The 24,715-nt window shown below is 39.4% G+C and overlaps 1 protein-coding gene across 6 annotated transcripts in view; it reads left to right on the forward strand.

The window, feature by feature from the left end:
* Positions 1–24,715, forward strand: part of LOC142450412 (thyrotropin-releasing hormone-degrading ectoenzyme-like) — a 496,691-nt gene that overhangs the window by 284,941 nt on the left and 187,035 nt on the right. Inside the window, exon 11 of one of the 6 annotated variants that reach the window (XM_075552299.1) lies at positions 16,056–17,546. The exons of the other annotated variants lie outside the window; for them this stretch is intronic. The gene's annotated coding sequence lies outside the window, so the exon portion shown is untranslated. Of the gene's footprint in view, positions 1–16,055; positions 17,547–24,715 lie in introns of those variants that run through there. 6 annotated transcript variants of the gene reach the window in all.

A 24,715-nucleotide genomic window follows, 5' to 3' on the forward strand; every position in this document is an offset into this window, starting at 1 on the left:
GATCATGGAAGCCACAATCAAGATCTAAGGATATGTATTATATTAGGTCAATCTGCTGCACAAGACCTCTTTAGAGTGTTGCAAAGCAAGGGTATTATTTAGAGGCCCAAAGCATTGTCTCTTCAATCACCTCCTATGCAGTGACGTTCGACATTGAATAAGGAAGACCAAAGAAAAGTGATGCACTTGAGCCATGGTGTGGGAGAGTATTGACAGTACCAGGGACTGAAAGGACAAACACATCTGTCTTGAAGTGAGTACAGTCAGAGTTCTCCTTACAGAAGATGACGAGGCCTTGCCTCACATCCTTTGCACAGACCATCTGAGAGACCAGTCCCTGGAGAAGCACGTCATGCCTGGGACAGTGATGGGCAGTAAAAGAGGAAGGCCTCAAGGGCAGGCTGCCACAGTGCGTGCCTCAGGGAGCTCATAGGCACTCTGGTACGCACGGTGCAGGCTGGGCAATGTTACATTCTTTTGTACCCAGGGTCACAGGGCCAGAGCTGCCCCAAGGCAACTAGCCAATGCCACCCTACTAAGTAGTTCTAAACAGTCCAACTATTTCAAGTACTCTGTGGCTTTTGAGGATGGTAAGCTCTTTTGGAGACCCATACATCATTGCTTCTCATTCTTCCTAATGCGGGGACCCTTTAATACACTTCCTCATGTTGTGGTGACCCCCTAACCTTAAAATTATTTTTGTTGTGACTTCATAACTATAATTTTGCTACTGTTTTAAATCAGGCGACCCCTGTGAAAGGGTCATTTGACCTCCAAAGGGGTTGCATCTCAGGTTGAGAACTGCTCTTGTAGGTAGTGTGGCTTCAAAGCCAGCAGATTTGTAGACTCTGCTGCCAAATGTTGACATCAGCAGTTATAAGGGTGAAATATCTTAATGTTACGTCTAAATGTGTGAGAATGGTGACATCATTTAACATCATTCTGTGAGACTGATCCACTTTCTTTGAAAAGTACCCACTTGTGTTTGTCTCCTTGGGTTTCCTAGAGACTCAGAGTGTAGTCGTTCATGATATCTAATCCATATACTCTAGCGTTCTCCTTAATGTTTTAATTCAGTGTGAACTCACAGCATATAGGTTGACCATTTTCTTAACATATCCTTGAAAGAAATGCAGACTAATCCTGTCTTCCAGTTTGACCGCAGAAATGGCAAGTACATGGTGATCAGAGCAGGAATTAATCCACTTGTAGTCTATGCTTACTTCGCATTCTCTGTGGAAAATCCATCTCTCTGATCTCTTTTTGTTCTATACCATTATATTGCATCTTTATTTAAAAGCACTGTTATGAGAATTTTCAATGTTATTATTCCTTAGTTTGGGAATTCCATAATCTTATCAATGGTCAATAGATATTTGGCAGATTGGAAAATAAATATAACTAATCATTTACTTGTGCAAGAGTATCCAAGAACTCTGCTGTTTGCCAGCCACAGTACTGAATATTAAAAAAACAATATGGTCTGTAATCCCCTAGTTATTTATTCAGCCAAAGTAGAATGAGGTAGTTGTAAAAATGTGGCTCTTAGATAAAATCTGTTTTCACTACTTCCTGGGAGAAGTTCTGCCTCTGTGTAATTCCTAGCATTCACCTGAACACCACTGCGGTCATGTCTGAACACGACTGGTTATTGCCCCAAAGAGAATGGTCATTGCAATTGGGTGCAAATTGTTTGGAATTATATAGGTTGTTTGTGATTATAAATTCTCAAATCCACTTTTGTTTCTTCATTTTACTTTAATTTTGACAGTCACTCTGTTGATCCTCACTATTTTCTAGAAGTTCACTGCTGTCTAGCTTTCCTTTTCTTTGTACAAGGAGCACTTACCTCAGTCTACTGAATGCCTTTTACTTTCCTGATTGATAAGAGCCTTGGCTATAAAGCGAGGAAGAATTGGAATTATCACTCCATGAATTGGTTTTAGGGATAAAAACAAGCCACAGCATATTGGTCTAGTCAACACCCTTCATTGGTCTCAGCACATGTTCCATGGCTGTGGTTGTTAGTATGCACGCCTGCCCAGCCTGTACTGACAGCCACTTCACAATCACTAGACATCATATTTATTTCCTGTCTATCATCTCACAATTCACCACATTCATCGATTTCTTTCACACAAGCATCCAGACACTGCGTGAAAAGTGTTGTGTTGCTAATTTGAAGGTCAGTGGGTAACACCCACCAGCCCTCCTCTGGATCCCTATAGAGCAAGGGTTCTCAAACTGGGCCGTGACCTACTTTGGGTTTGGACGATCCTTTCACAGGGGCACCCAATTCATAACAGTAGCAAAATGACAGTGATGAAGTAGCAATGAAAATGTTATGGTTGGGGGCCACCACCACACGGGGACCTGTGTGACAGGGTCTCGGCGTCAGGAAGGTGGAGAAGCGCTGCTCTTGGACCTCTTTTTCGTGATGGTTGATTTAAGAGAACAGCAGGCGGGTGTGAAATTCTGTTTCCTGCTTTGTAAAAATGCCACAGAAACTGTTGTGACGTTGAACACAGCTTCCAACGGCAGCGCTATGGGAAAAACTCAAGTGTCTGAGTGGGTTTCTCATTTCAAAGAAGGTGGAGTATTGAATGATGACAAACCCCATTCTGGATGTCTTTTAACATCCCAAATGGATGCAAATGTCGACTCCTAGTACCTTTGGAGTTCCTTCCACCAGGTCAGACTGCTAATCAAACTTTCTACTTAGAGATTCTGAAAAGGTGGCATAAAACGTAACCATAAAAGGTGACCAAAAACGGCTTTATTTGTGGCAGATGGGGGACTGGTTTTTCCACCACAACAATGCACCTGCTCATACAGTCATCTCAGTGTGCTGGTTTTGGGCAAAAACAACATGCCTCTCTTGCCCCATGCACCTAACTCACCTGACCTCACTCCCTGTGACTACTTTTTGTTTCTGAGAATTTAGAGGGACATGAAAGGACAGTGATTTGATGACATAGAAGAGGTGAGGGAACAAAAATGAGGGAAGTGCTATCAACTATCCAAACAGATGAGTTGGAAAATGTTTCCAAGAATGGAATCACAGATTTGAAAAATGTATTACGTATAATGTAGAACACTTTGAAGGTGATAAGTTTGTGTTGTGAAAAAAAAATTAAATACATAGCTTTGAAAAAAAATCACTTTGAAGGATACACAAAAAATCTCCTTTCAATTCTATTGCAATGAATTAGAAAGGCATATTTAAAATAAGGAATATATGGATATAGAAATCAATACAGGAGTTATTAAAAGTAATTATGCATTACTTTATATTGTCTTGTAATATATCTCTAGCTCAAAATGGAGATTCATAGAGCCCCTTATGATAATCATTTTCCTTAACAAACAAATATCCAATAACAACAACAAAAGGATCTACTCATAATTTTCTTCCAGAATTTATCAAATCTACTTTTGGTCTCTTATTTATCCAAGGTAGCAGTGCTATCTTGTTTAAGAGGTTCAAAGATAATTGGAACATGATCGATAATTAACAGCTTATGATAGTTTTTGCTTGCAGTGAAACTATAGAAGGTTACGTTTTTCAGTTTGAAGAGGTGATGTTTTGAAGTGAGAGGAAAGGAAAACAAGGGGAGGGATCAATTCAAACTAAGCCAAACTTTGGCTTGGGTGGTAAATCTTCACATCTTGGGAGATGATTTTAAATACATCATGTACGCTGTTAATTGCATTCGATTTGGACTACCCTGTGTGGAATGCTTGAAATATTCTCATAGGGAATGGAGTGTCAGTGAAAAGGCTCTCACTGTTCTGGTGGTAAGGAAACATCAGATTAGGAAAATCGGACTGAGTGGAATTTTGCCAAAGCCTATTGGATATTGTTTAAAGATAAAAGTGCAGGCCGACTCAGGAGTTACGAAATAGCACCGTGCCCTCCAGAATCAAACCACATTTGATTAGCAGATTGGATTCTTCCTTTCTAGACTGAGACTGATCTGGAATGGAGTTGATTCAGGCATCTGAGTGAAGGGAGGCAGCGAGCCGTGGCTGCTCAGGTGCTTCACCCCATTAGAGTTTAGGATTAACGGAAGTTCGGCATCAAATTTCCATGTCACTTAGGTTGGAGTCTGGGCTGCCCAAAAGGGGGAAAATAGATTTCAGTAAGGTAGAACATATGTTAGGACTGCAGTCTTGATCGGGCAACTGCAGGCCAGGCTAATGGTCCCCGAGGAGAACCACGCTTGAGCGTCAGAAGGTGTTCCGTTTGCTCGCTGAACACACTCGCCATTAGCGGGACGTTCTTGGGAAGACTGTCAGAAATGCCAAGCAGAAAGAAAGAACAGGCGAAGATTAGTTGACTCTGCATTCCAAGTCACCAATGTATTGGAAGTTAATTGCAGACGCCTAGGGCAGATCATGAATTTTATCCATGGTCTATGGAAGAAGCTGCTCCTTCTCCTCTTTCAGTGGGTAGTGAATGCTATTACAGGCATGTGGTCACTGAGCAGAGCAACTCGCGAGCTGCATTCCCAGCCCACTCTGCTTTTACTTTCTTAAGGTGCCTGATTCCATTTTTTAAATGTTCCTGGCTTCTGTTGGATCTTGATATTAATAGATTATTATTTCTTATAAGGGTGACGAGCGGAGAAATACACATAAAAATTTGAGCTTCATTAGACCCAGGCACCTGTGGTTTTCAATAAATTATATATGTAGTGTAAATATTAGGGAGTTGGTAGGTAGGTAAGTGTGTACATATGTGGGTAGGTTTGGTAGGGAAGTAGCTGGATAGATAGATAGATGGATGATAGGTGGAATGTAGAATGATAAAAGTAGATATATAACAGAGTCATGGTATTTGAATGTAGAATGATAAAAGTAGATATATAACAGAGTCATGGTACTTAGTTCATGCCATGATGAAATTACCATATTTAGTCTCAGGAAGATTAGTTTTGACATACTGTTGTCATATGAGCACAGATAGAGAAATTTAAAATTTGAGCACAAAAGCTGATGTTTAGTACATAAATTTAAGTTGTTTTCCTAATGGAGGAAAATGTCACTGAAGATAAGTATTGAAAACATGTGAATTCTATAAATTCTGTATTAAATAATTATCACATCCAACAATATGAAGTTACAAATGTTTGAAGCAGAAATATTAAGAAATTTTCCAACTTCAACTATATGCCAAAGGTAAAGTAAAAATGTGTCCTTTATTAATCATTATGAAACTATAAAAAGCATATAAGCTAATAAAGTATTTTATATTCATGTAATTAGTCTGTATTTACTATTACCTTGTGATATATATGTATTATTCAGTTTACCAATGTAAATAGTGAGTTTGAAATAAATTGTGTATTCTCACAAATAAGTAATATGAGAGCTTCTTTACAAACAGGCAAAATGAAAATAGTGGGAAGCATTAGAAGTTCTCCAAATGGTTTTAGTGTGTTGACCTTTTTAATTTTAGTGTTTGATGCTTGTTACTAAGAATAATTTACAAATACTGAATTCTGTAATACAAAGTTCGTTAGCAGTATATTGCAACTATATGGTAGTTTTAGCCTGTACAACTGGAAATACATGCAGGTTGAAAATACATATAGGATAGGATGAAATTTTGCTTCAAAATGTTCTTTCAACAGTGTTACATTTCATATGTTCACCAAATATTTAATAAACACTATGTGCCAGAAATTAGTATAGACACAAGAGTAAATAGCAAAGAATAAAACAGCCAGTAAAACAACCAAAGTTCCTGCCCTCATAACTGCTCTTGTGTTTTAATTTTTAGTTTTGAGAAATTATATTCGTGAAGAGCACAAGCTCCATAATTAAATAGGAGTATTAATTCTCAGCTCCAGTAACATGTGACTGTGAGCAAGTTATTGAATTCTTTGATCCTAAATTCCTCTGTCTATAATATATCGCTAATACAGTATCTATGCCATAAGTTTGTTTAATTCAAAACATTCACTACATCCCAGCCACTATAAGTGCTCAATCTATTTTTTTTTAGTAAAGCATATTAAGGAATATATGTATGACCAAACTACATCCTCAGTCAAGCATGGCATGCTGGGGAGGTACACCATAACACTGAGCTCAGGTTTGGAGGCCAGGTAAATAGTTAGTTCATATTATACCATTATACTTTAGTTTACTTCAGTGTAAATTTCTTAGGGTGTATTTCTTTGTAATGTATACCCATGTTTTATCATTTGAGTCCATTTTTTGCTATTTTATTGGGTTCTTGAAGAAAATTTACAAAAGAAGCTTGGTTACATTCTGAGACTTTCCACACAAATTGAGCAATGGCATTGTTTGGTCACATTCTATTTAATATGGTACCCATGTTGTCGTTAGTTGTCCTCTGGTTCTCCAATCTAGTTTCCATGTTCATGAAGTTTTCACCCGTGCTTTGGGTGTGGTGTTTCTCTTCTGCACTCACACAAGTTATTCTTCCCCCACGAACTGGAGTCCACTTACCCTAAGATTCCTATCTAATTTTCCATGCTGCACTTGTCAGTTTGATCTCATATATGTCTCAAAAGAACACATTATTGAAAGCATAAATTATTTACTAGTCAAGGTAAACTATTGTTTAGATTTTTGTTTATTTTTCCCCAAACCATTTTATTAGTAACTAATCCAGACATTATACCATTCCATAGTTTAGTCACATCAAGCAGTATTATGCAATTGCTACCACCATCAGTTTCAAAACACTTTTGTCCTTCATGAACCTCTTGATATTTGCTTCCCCTTTACCCCAACTTCCCCACTGTTTACCCCAGGGACCCTTATTCTAATTTTGTTTCTACAGGTTCATCAATCCTGGTTTCATATACTGAAAAACATATTACAAAGGTTCCTTAAGGCTACCCATGATAACAGAATACTTCAGAGATAAACTTCAATATGCAAACAAATAAACAGAAAATATTGAAACCAGATCAAGTGATAAGGTTTTAATCATTCAAGTGAGGTTTGTCAGTTTAATCTGCTATGTCACCTCTCCAGTACTCTCTCTTTGTATCCAGTTTATTATGGTTAGAGGGAATTCACTGGAGGCTTAGTTATAGATCTCAAAAATATGTTGTCATCTGTCGCCTTCTGCAAACCTGAATCTCACAATGTAAGTTCTGATATCATTCCCTCCTTTTGCTTTGGATTATATAATTTACAGTCCTTAGGGCACGGGTGTTGGTGTGCTTCGTCCTTGTGGATTTAGTTGACATCTCACTTAGATGGCTGCTTGTTTGGAAACAAGCCTTTAAGACCCCAGATGCCATTCTAGCTGATAGCCAGGCACTATCAAATTTCTTCACCACACTTTGGTATAGCACCATATCTTCTTTGCTTTCTTCTTTAGGACAAGTATCTTACAGGGTCATGTCATGAGAACTAATTGATCTTAGATTAGAGCTAGGATTAAGGGGGAGCTCCATATCCATTCTTGGATCTATTTATGGATCATGTAGACTTTCTTCCAGGAATGACTGCTAACAAGTCACTCCAAAAGTTCGTTGGGATGTATTGTCTCCATTCCAACCAGCTAGAAGGACATCAGACACGAAGAAACATCTGGTAGTTGTTAATACAGCAGCTTAAAAGAGACTCACATGAGAACAAGCATGTGGGGTTTTTATGCTGTTGTTGTTTTAAGATCATTTTATTGGAAGCTCTCACAGCTCTTATAACAATCCGTACATGAATTGTATCAAGCATATTTGTACGTATGTTGCCATCATCATTTTCTAAACATTTAGTTTCTATTACAACCCTTGGTATCAGCTCCTCTTTTTTCCCTCCTTCCCCCTCTTCCCCTCTCATGACCCTTGATAAATTATAAATAATTATTATTTTTATATCTTACACCAATGGTTTCTGCTGTTTATTCCCCTGGGGGTGAGGGTTTATGTATCAATCATTGTGACTGGTCCCCCCTACCTCCCACCTCTCCTCATGTTCTCCCTACCACCCTGGTATCGCTACTCTCATTTCTGTCTCTGATGGTTTCATCTGACCTGGATCCAGTGTGTCATGAGGTCTTATCTGTACCTGTGTTCATGCTGTGATCTGGCCCACAGTGAAAGGCAGGACTGGGGTCATGATAGTTGGGGATAAGTAAGCCTCAAGGAACCAGAAGAATATTGTGTGTTTCACCAGTGCTCTCCTACCCCCTTGTTGACTCCTCCCTTTCTTGGGACCCTATTGTGAGGATTTGTCCTATTGTCTACAGATAGGTTTTGGGTCTCTGCTCTGACCCCCTTTGTTCTCAACATATTTTTTGTTGCTTATTTTGGGTCTTTTGATACTTGTTACCTGATCCTATTGACACCTCGTGATCACACAGGCTGGTGTGCTTTTTCCATGTGGATTGGTTACTTCTCTGCTAGATGGCTGCTTGTTTAACTTCAAGCCTTTAAGACCACAGATGCTGTATCTTTTGATAGCTGATCACCGTCAGCTTTTTTTCACCATATTTGCTTATGCACCCATTTTGACTTCAGCATTACACCAGGAGGGTGAGCCTCACAGAATTCCAGGTTGTTAGAACAAAGTGTTCTTGTGTTGAGGCAGGGCTTGAGCAGAGACCCAAAGTCTCACATGAGAACAGTCATGTAGTTAAAACAAAACAAAAAACAATACACAGAAATCACATGGTAAAGACTCATGTAGGCAATAATCACATGGTATCATTTATTTTAAAGGAAGTTTTAAAACTGAAGTTTCATTATTTCCTCCCGATGAAAAGAGAAATGATTTTTGGTAAAGAGTCAGCTGATTCATACCAACTGAATGTGCTACCAGAATATATGAGTGTGCTAATTTTGGTACAAATTTCATAGAATTATTATTAGCTTCACTTTTAAAATATATGTAGTGGTTTGATTATTTGCCTTTTAAGGACTTCAGTTATGGGAAGTGAAATGCTACATGATTTTGTTCTCTTCTACTTACCCCATGACTCACCGTTAGTGACAAAATAAATGGAAAAGATAAAACAAATATTTTTGCTACGCTCATACACAGGCACCAAAAACTATAAGCTATCAAAACAGACCAAAAAAAGGAGAACGACTGAAAATACAGTGAATTCTAGTCAAAATGTCAAAAGGATTCTGAGAATAGATACAAGAATCTATGGGTCTCCTCTCTATAGTTTACTGAGCACCGAGGTCTCCAGGAGTAGAAGGCCTTGTGTGGAAGAATGAAATCTTGATGGACTACATGGTGAAATCTTTCTACACATGGAAGAGCAGGAAGCAGTCAAGCCTGTAAGAGATTTACAAACCCCATATTTTTACAAGAAAAAGGGTGCAAAAATGGTGGAATGTGGAAGAAGTGTGTATATGGCAATTGACTTGGCAACCATTAATTGAGACAGCTGGAGAGAAACAATTACATGCTAAATCACCACCGTGATAACCTGCAATACACAGGGTTGAACTGTGAATCACACAGCTTTCCAGCATATTCTGAAATGGGACTATGGAGCAGAAATATGCCTCTAAACAGATGGAACCGTTGATTTGATTAGAACTAGGTCTGAAATAACACCCTTGATGTAAACTGCATTGGCTTCAAACTATTCTACATGATTGCTCTTTAGCCATAATTGTTCAGCAACCACTTCTATTAAAGAAGACTTTCCCCGTCAAATACAAAGGATATTTAAGCATAAACTAGCATAAAAACCTAGCAACTATGGGGAAAATTATTAACAAGGAGAGCTAAAATCATGATTCAGCACAACTACAAATGTCATGCAGAACATGTTAAAAGTATCCCTCTCTTAATTCTAAGAGATTAAAATGAGAGTTTGTGGTGCCCAGCTATCAAAAGATATAGCGTCTGGGGTCTTAAAAGCTTGAAGGTAAACACGGGGCCATCTAGCTCAAAAGCAAAAAAAAACCCACATGGAAAAGCACACCAGCCTGTGTGATCACGAGGTGCTGAAGGGATCAGGTATCAGGCATCAAAGAACAAACAATCATATCATTGTGTGCTCACCTCCATGGTACCATCGCTGAAGAAAAATGGGTACATAAGCAAATGTGGCAAGAAAGCTGATGGTGCCCAGCTATCAAAAGATATAGCATCTGGTGTCTTAAAGGCTTGAAGGTAAACAAGTGGCCATCTAGCTCAGAAGCAACAAAGCCCACATGGAAGAAGCACACCAGCCTGTGCAATCACGAGGTGTTGAATGGATCAGGCATCATCAGAACAAAAATTTTACCATAGTGAATGAGGTGGGGAGCACGGAGTGGAGACCCAAAGCCCATTTGTCGGCCACTGGACATCCACTTGCAGAGGAGTCTGGGGGGAGGGGGGAAGACGAGCTAGTCAAGGTGTAATGTAGAACTGATGAAAAATACAACTTTCCTCTAGTTCCTAAATACTTCCTCCCTCCCTGCCCCCCCACCCCCCCCGCCAACTATCATGATCCAAATTCTCCCTTGCAAGTCTGTCTGGCTAGACCAGAGGTTGTACACTGGCACAGATAGGAACTGGAAGCACAGGGAATTCAGGGCAAATGATCCCTGCAGGACCAGTGGTATGAGTGGTAATACTGGGACCGTAGAGGGAGGGTGGGTTGTAAAGGGGGAACCGATTTCAAGGATCTACATGTGACCTCCTCCCTGGGGGATAGACAACAGAAAAGTGGGTGAAGGGAAACGTCAGACAGGGCAAGATATGAGAAAATAATAATTTATAAATTATCAAGTGTTCATGAGGGAGGGGGTAGTGGGGAGGGTGGGAAAAGATGACCTGATGCCAGGGGCTTAAGTGGAGAGCAAATGTTTTGAGAATGATGAGGGCAATGAATGTACAAATGTGCTTTACACAATTGATGTATGTATGGATTGAGATAAGAGTTGTATGAGCCCCTAATAAAACTATTTAAAAAAGCAAAAATGAGAGTTTGAAGCAAGGATAGAAAAATTAAATACTCTGATAAGGAGAATAAAATTGATCTAGCATTAGAAGAGAATCATATAAAATCTAAGAATACTATAAGCACAAGGAACACCAAAAGGATATATAGAGTATGTCTCCGATAGTTGAGATAAATTAAGTAGGAAATAGGTAATCATCATTATGCAATGACTATGTAAAGAGGCATCATTTGTGTGTGTGCAACACACTTGATAATTCTGGAAATGTCAGATGAAGAGGAGATACAAATGGTAAAGACATTTAATACCTGGAAGCTCAGTGTTCTTACAATAAGTATGTACATATGTATATTGAAAGGGTACCAGGTGTTTTAGAAAACCAAACAAGAGGATTAAAATTAAGATATTTTCTGTTGAACACACTGGATTTTAGGATGAAGAAAAAGGAACATTCAGGCTTACTCAGATGTTTATTAGCAAAAAAATTCCAGTAGATACATGATCATACGTGTAATCACATTATCACATACCAGAAAAACTGATGGCATCCTTGAGTCATTGAATTATGAAACTCCAATTTAAAGCTTACAATGAAAATAAATTTTTAAAATTTATTTCTTTAAGTCTTTATTTATTTTTACATTTTATTAGGGGCTCATACAATTCTTATCACAATCCATAGATATACATACAATTGTATAAAGCACATCCATACATTCCCTGCCCCAATCATTCTCAAAGCATTTGCTCTCCACTTAAGCCCTTTGCATCAAGTCCTTTTTTTTTTTCCCCTCCCTCCCCGCTCCCCCTTCCCTAATGTGCCCTTGGTAATTTATACATTGTTATTTTGTCATATATTGCCCTGTCCGGAGTCTCCCTTACCCCCCTTCTCTGCCGTCCCTCTCCCAGGGAGGAGGTCACATGTGGATCCTTGTAATAAGTTCCCCCTTTCCAACCCACTCACCCTCCACTCTCCCAGCATCGCCCCTCACACCCTTGGTCCTGAAGGTATCATCCACCCTGGATTCCCTGTGCCTCCAGCCCTCATATGTACCTGTGTACAACCTCTGCCCTATCCAGCCCTGCAAGGTAGAATTCAGATCATGGTAGTTGGGGGGAAGAAGCACCCAGGATCTGGGGGAAAGCTGTGTTCTTCATCGGTACTACCTCGCATCCTGATTGACCCATCTACTCTCCTAAACCCCTCTATAAGGGGATCTCCATTGGCCGACACTTGGGCCTTGGGTCTCCACTTCCCCCTTCATTCAATATGGTATGTATATACATACATACATACACACACATATATATACATATACACACACATCATTTTTTTTTGCATGATGCCTTAGACCTCGTCCCTTTGGCACCTCGTGATTGCACTGGCTGGTGTGCTTCTTCCATGTGGGCTTTTTTGCTTCTGAGCTAGATGGCCGCTTGTTCACCTTCAAGCCTTTAAGACCCCAGACACTATCTCTTTTGATAGCTGGGCACCATCCGCTTTCTTCACCACATTTGCTTATGCACCCATTTGTCTTCAGCGATCCTATCATGGAGGTGTGCAGCCAATGATATGATTTTTTGTTCTTTGATGCCTGTTAACTGATCCCTTGGGACCACTTGATCACACAGGCTGGTGTGTTCTTCCATGTGGACTTTGTTACTTCTGAGCTAGATGGCCGCTTGTTTATCTTCAAGCCTTTAAGACCCCAGCCACTATCTCTTTTGATAGCCGGGTACCATCAGCTTTCTTCACCACATTTACTTGTTCACCGACTTTGGCTCCAGCAGTTGTGTCGGGAGAGTGAGCATCATAGAGTTCCAATTTAATAAAAGAAAATATTCATGCATTGAGGGAGTGTTTGAGTAGAGGCCCAAGGTCCTTCCGCCACCTTAATACTTAACCTATAAATATAGACACATAGATCTATTTCCCTATCCTCCTATATATATTTGCATGTACATGTCTTTGTCTAGACCTCCATAAATGCCCTTTGACTCCTAGCTCTTTCCTCCATCTCCCTTGACTTTCCTCCTGCCCTACTACCATGCTTCGTCACCACCTGGGTTAGAGTATACCTCTTCTCTACGCAACCTTACCCTTGATCATTACCCACCAGGCCTGCCACTCCCCCCCCCCTGCTACCATTTTGGGTCCCATGCTGTTCCCTTGTCCCTGTGTTTGTGAACACCACTTCCTTACCCCCCTACCCCCCTACTCCAAGTCCCCCCGGAACTGTCGGTCCCGTTGTTTTTCCTCCAGATAGTTCATCCTGCCTGTCCTATTCAGACAGACCTGTGGAGACTCTAACGTGCACGAAAACAAGAAAGAGGAAAACAGAGCAACAGTATACAACCAGACAAAACAACAAAACAAAAAAAAAAAACACTGACAAAGAACAGAACAAAACAGTTCTCAAGAGAAAAGGTTGTAGTTAGTTCAGGGATCGTTTGCTGGCCCTTAGGAGCGTTTTCCAGTCCAGTCTGTTGGGGCACCACGCCCTGGCCCCAAAGTCCACTTTCAGCATTCCCTGGGGACCTTGCCTCTCCATTCTCTTGCTGTTCTGCTGCACTCCCCCAGTGCTTTGCCTCAGTGTGGTGGGATCAGGTCAGGTGCAATTCACACACTGTGTCTCCGGTGCTGTCCCCTGTATCACCCTTGGTCACTGAGGGGCATTATGTCTCGTAGTGGGGCTAGCCATGTTGTCCTCTCTGTGGATTGGCTGCTCTACTCAGGAATATCATCCTCACGGCCTGGTGGGCCAGGCTGTGTTCCACTCTCTCCTCCTGCCCCTTCATCTGCTCCTGTGTGCTCTGATCAGATATGTGCATCTCCCGGAGCTGCAGAATCAATGCTGTCCTTTGGAACAATGAAAATAAAATTTTATACCAAGAAAGAAATTTAAAAGTCAATAAATAAAGCTCCATAAAGACAAGAGATATTATAGAAAGTGTAAATACCTGGCTTATTCATAATGCTTGTAGGATTCAGTGGATACTGGTTAAACTACTGATAAATCAGGTAAGAAAGAATAAATTGATTCTTTTATAATATTTTAATTGAGATATTTTCTTTTAGAACAAAATAACAGTGAGTCTACGTGTTATGGTGATTTTTAGCCACTTAGGTTCTATGAATTTTGCATTTTTTTCTTAAAACTATAATTTTTAATGAACTATTTTATCAGTCATCTTTTTTCTTATTACTATATGAGTCTTATAAAAATTATTGTTTTTCCAGTGTTGTGTGTTAAATAATAATGATATTGTTTTGTTTTAAATTTATATTTTAGACCTTTTATAAATATGATTCAGTTAACTTGACGGTATTTTCTCACCTTTTCAATTTCTTTTTTTTATTAATCGTTTTATTAGGGACTCATAAAATTCTTATCAAAATCCATGCATACATCAATTGGTAAAGCACATTTGTACATTCATTGCCCTCATCATTCTTAAAATATTTGCTCTCCACTTAAGCCCCTGGCATCATGTCCTCGTTTTTCCCCTCCCTCCCTACACCCCCTCATCTTTTCAATTTCATGTGACTTGCAACTTCATTAATAATCTTGAATTATATACCATTATTTCAGGAAAATATAAGATATTTTGATAATTTTAAAAAGATATATACTTATTTGGATTTTCATATTTAGAATATGAGCACATATCACTGTTGTTAGATTGTATTTTTGTCATTCTTTGTTATTTTATTGATGCTTCTACTTTAGAAAATTACCTCTTACAAATGGTAATGAGGGATAATTTTCAGATAGTAACGAAGGATGATTATTTTAATTAATGAGTGTCACTGATAGAAAATAGTAAATCCATACCATTAATGTCCTTGAATTGTTATTCATCATTGAGTTAGAACATCATAATCATTACTCTTTCCTAAACTTTATTTGAATATCATCAGCATTAAAGAAAAATCAAAGAAAGCTTATGGTTTATATTCCTAACCTAAAGATCCCCAATTTAATAAAATTTCTATATAAATAGTGTATTTTCAGAAACAAAATTGTATGTTAAATTGAGATACAGTAGAGATGTTGCCATTCCGCTGGTCAGAGAGCAATTTTCTCACCTCCATCGATGGTACAAAAACAGGTCGCCGTAGTTTTCTTCATGGCTGTGCTGAGTGGGTTGAAATATCAACCGTTAGTTTTGTAGTCTAGTGCAAACTCTTGCTAGAGAAAGCAATTTCCCTTCATCCCTCTTTGCCTGGAGAGATTTATAAATTGTCTCTTAGTTACTGTTACCTAGAAAAAAAATCTCCAGGTGATAGAGAAACTTCATGTATTTTTTGCTTAATTTGATTTGATTTAAACACTATTCCAGTGTATAATAATTCTAAGAATATAAAATGGTGAGGTATAAATACAAAGTCCTTTGCAGGTGTAAGTTCTCAAGTAACTTCATAGCATTGTTTCAGTGCAGCGTCTACTGTGTACATGTCACAGCTCAGCCATGGGTGTACCTTTACCCTTTCTCTGTACTTGAACCCCTGAAGAAAGAGAGCAAAGTGTCAAAACAAACAAAAACTACCCAGCATACCTTCCTCCTCACCGCTGAATTCAGGGTAGCCCAGCTAGCTTTTCAACAGAACCCGCCTTTTAGTTGATGTCCCGCCTCGCTCTCCCATAGAAAAAATCTTTTTTACTGCCCACATTTCATCTGCAATGGGATTGGGTGGCTTTTAACTCTAATTTGAAATAGAGTATAACATTCTGAGAGGCAGGAAAATACCTCTGTACATCATGAGGAATTATAGTCGATGTTTCATCTCTCTGTTAAGTCAAGATGAACATTCCCCCAAGACTAGAGAAGAAAATAAGGACTCGCACAAAGATGTGTCCTTCTCTGGTCCTTGTCATGTCCCTCACTGTGATTGCTTGAGAGAAGTTTATTTCTTCGACAGGCTTTTATACCTCTAGTAACAGAAATGATTCAAGTTAAAAGAAAGAGACCCGAGTGCCTATTAAGCTTCTTAATTGTAATACGCCCTCTCCCCTCCCCCTTCAATGCAGTAGAAAAATATGCAGAAGCAAACAAACAGCTTCCTGCAGCCACGTGTACAGTCGACAAGAGGCAGATGAAGGGGCTTTCTCTTGCTGACGGCTGTCTATCACCTCATTTGCATTGTTTCCACAGTGGTGCCCAACATGCTGCCAGCCTGGCTTTCCGCATCTGACGTGAACGCCTGCTTCAGGATGACGTTGGAGGGCGGTGGTACTCACGGATTTATGGGCACTTGTATGTGGGACTCTTGTCACTATAGAGCAGGCCTGTCGCTCTGGTGACAGAGCTTGTTTGACTGGTTTTGGATTTATGATGGAGATAATTCAGAACAGAGTCATAATTTTCCCATGGCAATTACACTACCATTTGGTAATTTGTCCCTAAGCAGGGAATGGATGTGCTGGGATCTACCCACGAGTTTAGTAGCTCAGTGCAGGGAACAAATCAAGGTCAGAATGCAGATGGAGAGCACATGGTCGCAGAAGTTCTAGTTCTGCTCCTTCAGCCTTAAGGCGCTGTACAGTTTATATAAGAAATACTCCTCTGTTTGTGATTTTTTAACCCTTAGAATGACCATGAGAGCTAAATATCATTTGCCCATTTTGTCAAGGAGGAAAGCAAGATTGAAATGATTGACTTTCTTGAAGATAATATTCATCAAATACTTTTAAACATATGCCTTAGGATGACATCATGATGCCTACTCCCGGCATACACAGAAAGCTTAGAACTACTTCCCACTTGACAGTCTAACATTTTATTATGAAGAATTTCAAATATATGAAAAAGCTGACAGAAGATGTAGTGAACTCTTTTGCATCCATCCCTCTGCATCAGTAATAGTTAACTCAGGTGTGCCTCCTTTAATCCACCACCCTCTGTACCCATTCCTTCTGTGTGGAAGCCCATTTGAGGCATCATTCATTCCATCAGAGCAATTTTCACTATATATATATTTCTAAAATAAATATGTACTTCATGACACCCCCACCCCATGTTTTCAGTTTGTGAGTTATGCTAAGACCCAAAATATGATCTCTGTTCATTGAACTCTTCCCCTGTTTCTCATTCCTATTTGAGTCTCACCGATTGCTAAATCTGCCCATAGAAAATTGAGAATTGGATGGCTTAAAACTGACTGCTTTGCAAATAAAACAATATGCAAAGCCATGGAGAATACAGTAGCCATGCCTTATCATTTTTACCATTTGCTTTGTCTCTAAAAATAGATCCTGACTAGTGAAACTTGTTTGTTTATTATCCAGAAGTTTCGGACACATTTTCAATGGCTCACTGTGATACTGCCATAAGTTGGCCCTTGATCAGTCAAATAGTTTGCATCATTAGAAGGAAAATGATTCCACAAGTAGGAGCCGTGTTTCTGTTCTAATGGAATCTGCGGAGGTGGCTATTTCAGATACTGAAATAGTTGCACTTTCTTCAACATTATTACTATTATTTTACTACAGCCAGGACTGTATGTAGCATTTGGAACAGATTATGATGTATTTCTATTAATAACTTTAGCACTAGCTATACTAGTCCAATGATTTGAACCCATTAAGCCTGAGTGTATAATGAAATAAATCTCTTCATTTAATTTGAAGAAGGAACTTAATTTTGGAATTGTTTTTTATATGGGTTCACAAATCCTTTTTGTTTTATATTCTGTGAACTTTTATCTTTGTACTCCACTTAGTTGTTTTCATTTCATTTACCAAGATGCTAAATTATGTTGCTTTTAAAATTTGGTTTTATCATAGCAAGTGCATTTGAATAATCAAAAATAAAGGCAATTTATTAAAAACTAGCATTTGTCAAATGCAATTTACATTTGAATTTAGGCATTAGCACAAACATTTTATTTGGAAATTGGTAGCTAAAAAAATTAAGGCCTGAGGTAGTCAAAAGAAATAGTACTTTTAAGTCACTTGGAAAGATTTCACTCTTTTGTTTTGTAATGTTTGGTGGTGAGCCCTTCCCAGATATCCATGATCCTTGTTTCTTAAAATCATACTTTAAAATGTCCATATTCACTTTCTGTCCTGTGATCCTGCATCTTCTTAGTTCATTGAACCACTGCTGTTGGTTCCCAGCTGGAGCGAGGGCTGTTCTAAATACCATAGTACAATTTCAAGGGTATGCTCAACATGACGCTAAGTGTAAGTTAACTTTGTACAGGATCGGATAATGTCATGAGCCACCTGATTATAGTGCAGATGACTACCATTCTCATGTGGTCAATAAGAGCTGATTGTGAAGTTATAACTGATGGGTCCAAAATGAACCAGAAAATATAACTGTTATTGCATTCAACATTTTTTTAAATGTTAGTTTCATTTAGTCGCTCCCAGTTCCCTTCCACTCTGATGTTCTCTTTTCCCTATATCTTATCTGCTTGGCTTGCACATGTTATATGCTTTGGACATCTGCTACCCGTTTTGTTGATTCCATGAGCCTGTGCTTACACCTTTACTTATCATGTTATTTATTTCTGATCAAATCCAGTAGAGAAGTAAAGATTTCCATTAAGGAATGACTGCTGTCAGAGAAACCATGGAAGAGGGTCAACTAATAACCTGTGTATGGGAAACACATTTATGCTGATCCTAATTCTTAACGCTTACAAGTTCAGATTTCAAGGACTTCATTCCAACTCGACACACACCGAGGGTTGAATTCCTGTGGGCCATCACTGTGACTATCCCCACCGCATGATGGTGGACAAAGACTGAAAACACAAACTTAGAGATTTTTTCAGGGATCACAGAAGCCAAATGCCAATTTTCAAAACTCAACTTGGAGATTTCATGCATAGAAATTTATTTAGAACATGTAGAAGAGTAATAAAGATGCCAATAGCCCTGTTACTTTTTTTCATGGAAACTTATGTAGCCAAGATTCAATCCATGAGGGAATTTTGAACAGCTCATAGTAATGTAAAAAAATTAGGATGTTAATATGATATATAATTTTTTATATATAGTATAACAAAATCTCTATAAAAATGCAACACTCAAATGTTATACAAGGAGAAATATTCCTAGTTATTTTTAACTGGTTTGGTTTGAGTAATATCTTTCCCTCCTTTAGTTTCATGTTTTCCACACATTTCTCTATAAAGCAGTTTTTAAAAGGAAATTAAAGTCTCCTATGACTTATGGATCTTTAGGTTAATGATTTGAATCTGGATGGCATTAAACTCAACCTCCGCAAAATCCTGCTGGAATTTTTTGTCCATTTTTTATCCAGGTAGCTTTGTAGAACATCAGTAAATTCACCAATAAGCAGAATTCCATCACCTTTTGCCTGGGAATAGTACACTGCATGGATAATTTCCCCAGTTTCCTTTAAATATTTTCCCATATTTAAACCATCGGATAGCTCTGCTGATTAACTAAAGGTAGAATATATAATTTTCTAAGGGTATGCTTTTAAAATATCTTCACTATTAAACAACTTCTAAGTAACCTTCTCAATATCTTGTTAGATTACACAGTTGAACAACAATAAATAATGTGTAGATAAGCTTTTGGAAAATGTTTAATGTCTGCACCTTTAAAAAAAGATTTCAAAAAGATATATCATGCAATGTCTATCTTAAAATATCGTGTTCTGTGTTTTCATGACATCCACTTCATTCACTAGTTATCTATTTTTCTCATGAGCATAGTCCATATAGTGAGAGAGGAGATCAAGTTGGAATCATATTTCATTTTGCTCTCATCTTGAAAAACTGTGTGACAGACTTGAGTGTGTTTTCTGCAGCAGCCAGAGTCACCCTTCCCAGTAATAAATCTGACCACGCCCTTCTCCAACAAGACTTGCAGTGGCCTTGTGTCCCACGTAGAAAGCAAACTCGAGCCTTATTACTTAAGGTTCTTTGTTCTGTAGCCATCACCCTCTGTCCTACCTCATTCCCATTCCACCCAGGAAGGTCTTCTTGCTACTTTTCCAACTCCCGCATGTGTTCCTGCTCAGGACTTCTGAGGTTGCTGCTCTTCTCAGCCATATTCTGAGATGTGTTCTGCTATGGTTGTTCAACCTGTTCCTTAACTTAATACAGTTTTGTTTAGTGAGGATTCAAGCTATTCTCTCATAATTCTCCTTCCCTAAACTTACTTGCTTTAATTTCACAGCATCTGGAATTATGCTCTATGTTTAGTTGCGTGTGGAATAGAGTGTCGTAAGTTCTAAGACAGTGACATGTGGACAGGTGTTAGGGAATGGTACGAGTGATACTAGAGGAGGCCAGTGTGTGGGAGCTTTCTTGGCAATATTATAAGGGCTTTCTCGCCTATCCTGGCTTTCATTCTTTGACTTTTTAACAAGGCGAGTTTGGCAATTTGTTTAATTGTAATAAACCTATGTCTATTTCTAAAATTGACGTACTAGTATTAACCTTGAAGTTTCTTAAAGATAGTAGTCTGAAATGAATTAACACATCTCTGGGTAACACAATAACTATAAAATGTCGCTGTGAGGACTAAGGTGTGCTCGACCCAAGCCGTGGTGTTTTCTTTTTTGTTGTTGTTGTTTTGTTTGTTTGTTTTTGTTTTGTTTTAAATGTTTTATTAGGGGCTCATACAACTCTTATCACAGTCCATACATATACATACATCAATTGTATAAAGCACATCTGTACATTCTTTGCCCTAATCATTTTCTTTTCTTTCTTTCTTTTCCTTTTTCTTTTTTTACATTTTATTAGGGAATCATACAACTCTTATCACAATCCATACATATACATACATCAATTGTATAAAGCACATCCATACATTCCCCGCACCAATCATTCTCAAAGCATTTGCTCTCCACTTAAGCCCTTTGCATCAGGTCCTCTTTTTTTTCCCCCTCCCTCCCCACTCCCCCCTCCCTCATGTGCCCTTGGTAATTTATTCATCGTTATTTTGTCATATCTTGCTCTATCCGGAGTCTCCCTTCACCCCCTTCTCTGCCGTCCCTCTCCCAGGGAGGAGGTCACATGTAGATCCTTGTAATTAGTTCTCCCTTTCCAACCCACTCACCCTCCACTCTCCCAGCCTCGCCCCTCACACCCCTGGTCCTGAAGGTATCATCCACCCTGGGTTCCCTGTGCCTCCAGCCCTCATATGTACCAGTGTACAACCTCTGCCCTATCCAGCCCTGCAAGGTAGAATTCGGATCATGGTAGTTGGGGGGAGGAAGCATCCAGGATCTGGGGGAAAGCTGTGCTCTTCGTCGGTACTACCTTGCACCCTGACTGACCCATCTCCTCTCCTAAGCCCCTCTATGAGGGGATCTCCAGTTAAGCCATGGTGTTTTCAATTGCCTCCTATGCGTGTAAAGTTGGACAATGAGTAAGGGGGGGAATCCATGTATTCTGACTGTGGTGTTGGTGAAGAATATTGGACGTGACATACCCTTCTCAAAAAGCAACCAGACTGATCTGTCCTGGAAGAAGTGCCGCTAGAGAGCACCTTAGAGGCAAGGCTGGCAAGACTTCATCTCATGTACCTTGGGCATGTTGTCAGGAGAGACCAGACCCTGGAGAAGGGCAGAATGCTTGGTAAAGTAGGGGGGCGGTGAAAAAGAGGAAGGCCCTTGATGAGATGTATTGACACAGTGAAGTGACTGCGGCAAAGGGCTCAAACAGAAGACCAAGTGTGAGGATGGAGCAGGATGGGAGGTGCTTTACTCTGTTATGCATAGGGATGGTGGAACCAGTGTGAGGGTACCTAACAACATAGCGGCCATACAGGGAGTAGTCAGTGGGTAGGTGCTGTTGCATCGCTTCCAGCTCCTCGTGTCATCAGGTAGAACTGAATGAAATGCTGCCCAGCAGGGCGCTCCTTTACAATCACTGCAGTGGCTCAGCCAAGTTTTGCAGCGACTGGTTCACTCCATCACCCTGAGGGTGTGTTTCCTCTACGCTGACTGTTTTATCAAGTCTGAAGTCCTTCTTTAAGGACTAGGCCCTGCTGCTAACAATTCTTTATACAATTGTAATTCTTTTAACTTCAGCCTTTTACTTTGCCATTGTTTACGGAGCAAATCAGTTTTTCATTAAAGAGTTCGTACACATTTTATGTCATTCATTGCGTTTCCCACGATCTAAGATTACTTCCTCCCTCTGTTGCCTGTTCCCATTCCTACCTCATTCCTAATCCCACTGGCTGTTGTCCTTGGGAAGATGCTGCTCTTTTAGAGTCTCAAGGTGGACATATATCTCTAGGATTATTGTACTCCTTAAAAAAAACAGTCTCTTGCCTGGCTGAAACTTGAGCGCCATGGGAGTGAGTTCATTTCCGGATCTAACAGGTGACCGAGGGCCATGATCAGAATCACCTGTGTCTGATTAGGAAGCCTGGTGGTTTCTGTTATTTTGAGTGTTCCTCATACGTCTGCTCTATTGGGAATATTCTGATGCGACCCCTTTCAGAGCAGCCGATAGTGGTAGTAGAGCCGGCCTAGTTCTTCTGGTCTCAGCGTGACAGAGACAGGTGTTTGCGTGACCCCTAGTTCATTGATCCAATTATTCCCATATGGCTTCAAATTTCTTCCTCACTCTTCCAGAGGGGGAAAGCCAGTAGTTCACTTGGATGACCCCTCAAAAGCGTTTAAGAACAAGACACTACTCCTTTAGGTGGGATGTACAGCATTGCCTTCGTGGACTCTGGTGTGACAGCTCTAGCAACGTCTTCCCTCAAGGTTTTTGGTTATATCTAAGAAGGTTTCAGAACTTGGCCCCTATATGCTTGACTACATTCGTGGATGTATTTTTGGCAATAGTAAACATGCCTGTACAAGTAATCAGTTTTCAAACAAGTATACTTAACGGGTATACTCCCAGTCTCCCTTCCACACCTTACAGCCGTCATGCTTATCCTGAATCTACTTGGAAATCATCCTAATTGCAAGGTTGGGTATTAACAGTATTTACACCTGCTCACTTTGGCTGTGGGACTCCGGCTAGCGTTCGTCATTTTTGCTCTCCCTGCTCTTATGCATTGCCTTCCTCTCTACTGTAGTTAATATGCCTGCCTCTGGTCCGTAATCTACCTTCCCTTGCCCTCAACCTCTGATCATTATCAAAGAATATTTCTTTCAATGTGGATTTTTTTTACTTTTTAGAGTAGTGGTTTCATACTTTACCTGCCCTGTTACAACTGATTAATTTTACTCAGCAAAATATCCTCTAGGTTTATTCATGCTCCAGGTGTTTTACAAGTTCACGGTTTAGTTTGTGTAGTATTCAACTGTGCGCATGTACCTTAGAGAAGCCTTTCTCCCGTTGCTGACCATTAGATTGTCTCCATCGCTTTTGCTATTTTGAAGAGGGCTACAGGAACACGAGTGTGCATGTATCTGTGTGTGTCACAGCTCTTATTGTGTGACAGCTTTTATTTTCCAAGGAGATGGCTTGCTGGGTCGCATGGTATTTCTATTTCCACATTTAAGGAAGTGCTACGCCATTTTTCACAGTGACAGCATCACTTTACTGTGCCACCAGATTTATATGGAGTCTTGCTAGCCTTTTTTGTATGCTGTTTTACATTTTTTTTTCTATAAACTTTGCTATTAATGCTGAAGTATAGTCATCCCTTTGTTGTGTTGATTTAATTTCTTAAATATCTTATAATCATAAGAATTACTTCATATGGTTGTTGGCCTCCTGGTTGACATTATGAAATTCCGTTTATGGTTTCTTAATTTTTATTGGATTATTTATCTTTTTCTTGTGTTCAAGTTCTCTATAAATTCTATAGATCAGTTCCCTTGCTGCGTTGGTACTGGCAAACACATTTCCCCGGGCTGTGGCTTCCCTTTCCATGTTTGGGTGGCACCTTGGGTGCACAGCAGTGCCTGCTCTTAGGAAGACCCCAGTGATCCAGCGTGTCTCCTGCTCTTGAAGTGTTCTCACTTACATTTGATCGTGTATTTAGCTCTGTGTTACGGCTCTCATGTGTGTCCCTGTGGTATCAGTGATAACCTCTCTAGCTCTAGGTTTCACATCTGTAATTCATCTTGAATTTCTTTTATGTATGATATGAGATATATACCCAGTTTAATTTTTCTATAAATGAGTATCCAGCATGGTCAGTACCACTTTAATATTATTTTTTCCTAGATAATGCATTTTGACCCTTTACAAGGACCAGCTATCCATAGTCGGATGGATTTACCTCTGGATTTTTTTATTCCATTCCATTGATTATGAGTCTATTGAAACACTAAAAGGCTTTTTCTTTTCTTCTTCCCCTTCTGTTTTTTTTCCACTCCAGTGGCTGTTCAGTAGGTTTTGAGATTGAGAAGTATAATGTATCCTACCTTGTTTTTCCTTAGTATTGTTCTTACTCTAGAGTGTCTCTTTTCTTTCCATATAAAGCTGGTAATTGGTTTTTACCTCTCTTTAAAGAGTTATATTGGAAACTAGGTCAGGTTTGCATTATATCTATTGATCTTTTGGGGTGTTATTGATATTTCCACAATGCTGTGTCTTTCTGTATAATGAACATGGTGCACTCTATCATTTATTTATTTTTCTTTGGGTTGATTTTATTTGTGTTCTTAGTTTTCTTTGTATAGGCCTTTTGTTTCTCTGGTTAGATTTACTCTTAAGTATTTCCTTTGAGTAGTTCTTGTAAATGGTTGTAGCCTCTCACTGTACTGGTGCAGTCCGTATGCTAAGGAAAGAATCAGAGAGGCTGGCTTTTATGAAGGAGAATGTAGCATCAGGTTTGGAGGTAGGCTTATTAACAACCTAGTGTATGAAGATGACACAACCTTGCTTGGTGAAGATGAGGAGGTCT

Source organism: Tenrec ecaudatus, chromosome 6 (assembly GCF_050624435.1).
Source record: "Tenrec ecaudatus isolate mTenEca1 chromosome 6, mTenEca1.hap1, whole genome shotgun sequence".
Classification (NCBI taxonomy): domain Eukaryota; kingdom Metazoa; phylum Chordata; class Mammalia; order Afrosoricida; family Tenrecidae; genus Tenrec; species Tenrec ecaudatus.